The sequence below is a fragment of the Brienomyrus brachyistius genome, chromosome 21 (genome assembly GCF_023856365.1).
Source record: "Brienomyrus brachyistius isolate T26 chromosome 21, BBRACH_0.4, whole genome shotgun sequence".
Lineage (NCBI taxonomy): Eukaryota > Metazoa > Chordata > Actinopteri > Osteoglossiformes > Mormyridae > Brienomyrus > Brienomyrus brachyistius.
In genome coordinates, this window is record NC_064553.1 from 15,130,117 (window position 1) to 15,136,940 (window position 6,824).

Here is a 6,824-nt window from a genome sequence, read left to right on the forward strand (position 1 = left end):
TGCTTAAGGGCAGAACCAGTACAACTGCCGGGTCAGCCAAAGCAGGGGAGAGTGAAAGGTGCCGTGGGTACCATCAAGTCTATGCTTAAGGGCAGAACCAGTACAACTGCCGGGTCAGCCGAAGAAAGGGGAGAGTGAAAGGTGCTGTGCGTACCACCAAGTCTGTGCTTAAGGGCAGAACCAGTACAACTGCCGGGTCAGCCGAAGAAAGGGGAGAGCGAAAGGTGCTGTGCGTACCACCAAGTCTGTGCTTAAGGCCAGTGTGCCATAGACGAGGGATGATCTCAGCGCGCTTGCAGGCCAAAGTGCCGGCTGACGTGTCTCATTAGGAAGCCAGTCAGACAGCAGCCTCGGGGTGCTGCTCCAGCCAGACACAGGCAAACGGAAGCCAGTCTCCCCGGGACCTGCCACCGCCCCTCCTTTTAGGACTCTCTGCTCGTCTCATCTTGCCCTCTTTCCAGAAGGAAGTGCAAATGGCCCTAGCGTATGGTCCTCACCTGCACATGTGACTTCCCACACCCAGCTGGGCCACAACCCCACAACCAATCCCTGACTGTCCAAATCTCACTCCTCCACAGCAGGGGTGGCCAGCAAGAGCTGCTGGAAGAATCTGGAGGGCGGGCAGCTGTCAAAATGTTAGCCAGGTGTAAACAGTGCCCTGCCTTCACTGATAGCTGTGTGTCTGAAAGAATGGAGCAAATCAGGGGTCTTTTTTCAGACTACTGTCATGTGTCCTGTTTTTGGCAGGCTAACAGGTTAATGGGTTAACAGGCTAACATGCTAACGGGAAATGGCCTAATAGATTAACAGGCTAATGAGCTAATGGGCTAATAGACTAGTCAGCTAACAGGCTAACTGGCTTATAGGCTAACAGGCTTTCTGTGGAGATAAGCCCAATCTAACTGCTGCTCTCTGAGTCACACACCCTAGATCCCTGGAGAACCAAGCACGGGTGTCTCTGTCTGCATCCTGATCTCACCACCCCCCCCCTCCACTGGCACCATGAGGCCTTTTAAGGAAGGCATCCCCACACAGAGGAATTAGGCCTCCGCTTCAGCAGTTTGGTTAGGTCTCTAAAAATCAGTCTGCTAGCACATGCAGGACACCAGCAGGAAAAAATGAAACACCCTCAAAAATAAATGTTTCAGTAATTAAACACCTTCAGTCATTTAGGCCAAAGCTATGAACATCTGTACATGTCATTTAGACACTAAAGTTGCCTGCACTCAGCTATAACCCCGTAAATCTGAAAACCTGCAGGGACAAGTTATACTTTTTGTCACTCGAGGCAAGGAAGGAAATTTTTTTCCTGGCATATGGCTGAATTCCTGTCATTATAAGTCCAGCCCTTTAATCACTGCACCCCCTACTGTTCATGTCCTAGAAATGCAGAATTATCTTAGAAATGCGATGTTAATGCCTGTACCGAGGCTGCTAACTCACTTCACGACCTGGAGGCGCTGGTCATAGAGAGAGAGGAGTACGGCGGCTCTGCTGATCCCACGCCTGCAACAGGCAGTGTCAGTCCGTCACTCACAGGAAGAGCTGCTCGCCGTGTGGCCGGAGTCTGCTACCACGTGACCGCGTTTGATGTAGCAGAGCAGAGCAGCCGCCTTTCACCCAGAGTCCCTAATGTTCTCCTAAATACAAACTTAGGTCTGAGGTTATTCCTGGTCCTCCTCCCCAAAGCCTCCCTGAGGTTAACTGTGTTCCTTACTCCATGTCACTCAATGGTCCTCCGTGGTCCAGTGGCACGTAGGAACCAAGGCGACCACCTTTGTTTAGGAAAACAGGCCGCGATTCCCACTGCAGGCCAGCCCGGAAGGCTTCACTGGCAGCTGTGCCCGCCCACATTTCCCAGAAGGCCATTTGCCTGATGACTAGTTAGCGACATTTTCAGGTTGGCTCTGTGGAGTAAACTGTCAACACAGAACAATTAAATGTGCACAGCAGAATTACACATGGAACGCAAACAGAAACGTTTGCTGAACGAGGTGGAATCAGACTGATGGCCGCTGTGGCCCCCAGTGGCCGCCCACCCACTTTGATGAAGTTTTTGGACACGTCACCAGATATGGGGGGGGCCCTCTGCTGGTGATTAATGGAAATGTATGTGTGGAACACCAACAGGGAATAGAATAGAATAGAATAGAATAGAGATATTTTATTAATTCATTTTTTCACTTTGCCCCATTTCTATACGGGTGAGAGTAAGTTTGGGGGACACAGCGAGAGGGAGCTGGGGGTTAAGGGCCTTACTCATGGGCTCACGGACATGTGACTGTTCTGCCAAATCATCGACCTTCTGATCACAGGCACAGAGGCTTAGCCCGCTGAGCCACCCACCAAGATGTGCTTCCGGATTTAATTTCACTGCCCAACACTAGAGGGCGCAGTGGAGCAGATATCCAGCCATGTCTCTACCTGTCACGTTCTATTTACTCACTCAGTGAGCTGCAGTTTTAGCACGCTAACTTGGCAGAGCATTTTAATAGGGCTTCAACCACAATGCTTCACGCTGCTCCTCATTTCCTCATCTGGCTCTTTAAAAAAAAATTCCAAGCATTCTGCTCATCTGTTGAAGTATTTGCTCTTCTGCACGTAGTTTTCTAAATGCCATGTCAGAAAAGTCAGAAATCTCTAATCTGCATCCAGTTTGAGCTAAGAGGTTCAGCCGAAACGTGTCATCCTCCCTCACATAACGACGGAGCAATGGTGCCCCCTAGCTCCAAGCGCAGGTACTTCAGGACACCACCCACCCACTGGACAATGAGGTGTCCAGATGTGTTTATCTCCCCCACAAGATGTCCCAGCTGTGGAGTTTCAAAAGTGAGCACTGTAACTCTACAAACATCCCCCTTTGAACTCCACCAGTCATTTGCTTTCCTGAAAACATACCCCTCCCCCCCACCATGATTTTAAAACAAACAGCAAGTGCCATTTGGGTTGGGATTCGAGGTCTCTGGTACGCTAGTGTCAGGGGAGGGTGGGTGACCGTAATGCTCTCCTAGCTGCTGGGACATGTGACACACATGTGGAATCACACACGCCACACATGAACTTCCTGTAAGCGGAGCGGCTGGATGTTCTGCCTGCGTGTCGTCCCATCTCATGCCGAAATTGTTCCAGGCTGCGGAGGATCATGAGAGGGTGGGGGGTGTCACGCGATTAGGAACCCAGTAACAACAATCCTGGCCTGGGGATATCCTCTGCAGTGGATTTCCTCACCAGCTGGGATACGGCTCTAAGGAGCATTGATTCACTTATCTGCTCACGCTCTAGTTTTTTCACAAATCGATGAAAATTTTATAGCAGCAGTCAGACAGGCTGCATCTCCCAGCCTCTCCAAGCTAAACTCACCAGCACGGATTCCTCCAGCGCTCTGCAGAATAACCCAGCGCGCTCGCTGTACACCAGTGCACCATCTAAACAGGGACACAACCTCTACCAACATGCTGGACAGACAGTAACTGGTGAATGGTGAACTGAGTGCGATGGAATGCCTGACTGGGCTGCTTTCCCACGCAGATGGGGCATTAGGGGCCAGAGAAGCCACAAGGGGATTCCACTGTGAGGTCCCGACTCGGCCATTCCTAATTACCCCAGGAACGCCCCCCCTGCACTCCTGCGCCCTGCCCCCGTCCTGCCTGTGGGCCTCCACAACACAAACCAAACACCTGGATGGTCTGGTTCTCCTCAATCGTTTCTCTCCACGTCTCAGCATACAGCTGCCGGTACGAGGCTCGTTGCCGGGGTAACCTCCCACTGCACATTCCCGATATTAAAGCCACCGGCTCGTGCTGTGATCATGTGAGCAGATGTAAAACAACAGAAGAAAATAAACGGGCCCGTAACCTCAAACGGAAATATAAACACAAGAAAGTAATCTTTAGCTATGAGCTAGTAAGACTCAACTTCTGAACACCTGACACGTCTGTGGGCAAATTTTTAGGTTCGGCACAGCCGGAGTGTCGCAACAGGCTAAAACAAGAACATGCTAGATCTTTGCATGGGTCAAGATGGAGGGAGGGAATCGGAAACCGTGTCAGGGAATAACACAGACCCAGTCACATGATTCCTTAGGACCCCGAGATGATCTGAAACTTGCCCTGTTTGATTTGGAGTCCGGTGGAGAACAGAGCTAACGACACATAAGGGGAATTCAGATACAAAAGGGTGTAACCACTCCGGCTGTAAGGGGCCGTGTTTGGAGTCACGCTAACCTTCTGTAGGAAGAGGCACTTTATCGCTTTTGATGAGCGGTTTATCTCTATGTTTTATGCACGATGTCATCCTCTCTTCTGTTACCAGGGTCAGGGGAGAACTGATGCGACACAGTGACGGCATAACGGGGCCCTGCAGAGCTCAGCTTTCCTCCAGACCGAGATCCCGCTCGGAAAATCACAGAGACTGAACAGGATTTGTGGCATTTTACTTCGAACTATGAAAAATCCCTCCAGGAGGTCTTACTTGTTGGCCAGAGCCAGATGTCACATGACATCAGCATATCTGCATGCCCCATGGTCAGTCTGAGGGGTGACGTGACCCCAGGATTCTGCAAAAACTGCCCCTGGACGCAAATGCCTGAGTATCACTGCCAGCAAAGGTACAGGAGATTTTAGAGATGAAACATCTCGGTTTTCATCAAGTTTGAGGATTTAGGAAATTTATTCTTAAAATGGACATTCCTATTATTATCTGACAAATTGTTTAGGTCAATGCCGATTGTTCACATTTTATTTTTCAGGATCATTCTTTTTCCGCTGACTTTTTCACAAGAAAGGCCAGACCTGAAAAAAGCTCTTCGAAAATCAAGACTTCAAAACTAGACGGACCCCCCCCCCCCCCACCCTTATTTAACTGACCCTATTATCAGAAACGCTGACAGAGCTTACACATCCATACGCCTTACAGTACATATTTATACAGTCGCTCAGGTCAAATGCGTGGCTCAAGATTACAAGACTGGGATATGAAACCATCCTTCAGGTGCAAAGATTGGTTCCTTCACGCCTACTGCCGAATCTCAGAACTTCTGCCGAATCTCAGGTTATCAGCATGTGGTGGAAGCACATGTCCATCAGCCGCCTGGATGTTATGTCTGAAAGATCGTCTTGCCTTTGATTAGAGAACAAAGAAAAGCAGGAAGGGACAGATAAGTGTGGAGTGTCCTTACACCGAATGTCAGGCTGGGCCTCCCGTTTTATTATGACTCCCTCAATGTCACCGTGAGCTTTGGTTGCTCAACTAGACTTCTCGCAATCGTTAGCGGTGTCTGGCTTAAAAACGAGTGCCTATTGAACAATGTACCCGTTTCAAAACGTCCCCAACACAAAAAGAGGGTCGGGTGCAAGACAAGAAAACAGCTGCCAATATTTGACAAATCAGCGGCAAGCACAGTCCCATCGGACTCAGCACTGTTACACCAAGGCAGCGCAGCTATGAAATATATTAAAGTTATATTTAAAATCGTTTGCTCAACAAAGAAAGGGAGGGGGGGGAGAGAACAAGAGTTAATGCACGTTACTGCATTACTTAAAACAGATTAAAACCCTACTGCCTTTGCCGGCGTTCGATTCTGCAGGGGTCCACGGCGAGATCGTGCGTGGAATCAGAATGGAATGCACCCGAGGGGGGCTTGCGGGGGATGGGGCTGCCCTCTACATCGCCTGCGCCTGAGGCCTACATCCCTAGTCTTCATTAGCCCAAACTAAACTATAGAATATCCAAATGCAGGCTATTTTAAATATTATATTTAAAGAGCGATCCGTTATTTTTCATCTGTTAAATATATAACAATTAAGAAAGGCACTTCTTTCAGATGACTGAGCGTTCTCCTTGTAGAGATTAACAATGATTATGATAGACTATCTGGAGACGGAGAGGATGTAAACTGAGTAGCCCACGCTTGTCGGTATGGGGTGCACTGTCGGCTGAGGGTATCCACCTCTGATTGGCTGACATCCGACCAATGAGATGAGCCGGACAGTTCACACCTTTCTTTAACATATGTGCGATAGAGTTTGACCACATTTTCCTTTTTGTTGCGTTTCGAACGAATTCTGCCTAATTTATTATGTGTCTTATAAACCAGTCTTCTTCATTTAGGGTAATCTAGAGAGGAGCCAACAAAAATTAAATAGCGAAAACTATAAGTACACGATTGAAATGCAAAGCACGTTAAGTTTAAAAGTTTAGCTGAAATTGTTATGGATGTGCCGGTATGTCATAATAATCGGCTTTAGGATGCAAGTGATAATTTAAATACAGTAAAATGGGCTTTGGATGTAAGTGGCAGTACTGAGGAAAACGGGCACGACAAAACGAATTCAGCCCATAATCTTAATATATATTTTTTTGTAATAATTGAAAATAATTTGCCTTCGATGTGAATGCAGCACGTTAAAATATAGGCCCAATCATGGGCGTCGCCTCCAACAGACCTCCCCCCCCCTCCCACGTTTAACATAACATATTAGTTTTATGCCAGTGTGTGCCCCCCACATTCAAAATGCTTCTGACGCCCCTGGGCCCAATTATTACACTTTATTATTTAAATTAAATAGACATTCTCCAGTAAATCTGGATGAAAAACAACGAAAGGGGTGTTTTTATTAAATGAATAAATATTTTGTTATAAATACCCAATAAGCCATATAAAATGTGATCGGCAAAACGTTTTATTTTGAGGGTTACAGGTACGGGACCGTGCGGAGAAAGTTTTACAAGACTAAGTCACCGCCCATTAGAAGTATTTCCGACCAATGGGCAGTAGGACATTTGTGTGAACCATTGGCTTTGGCATAAAACCGCAAGAGCGCACC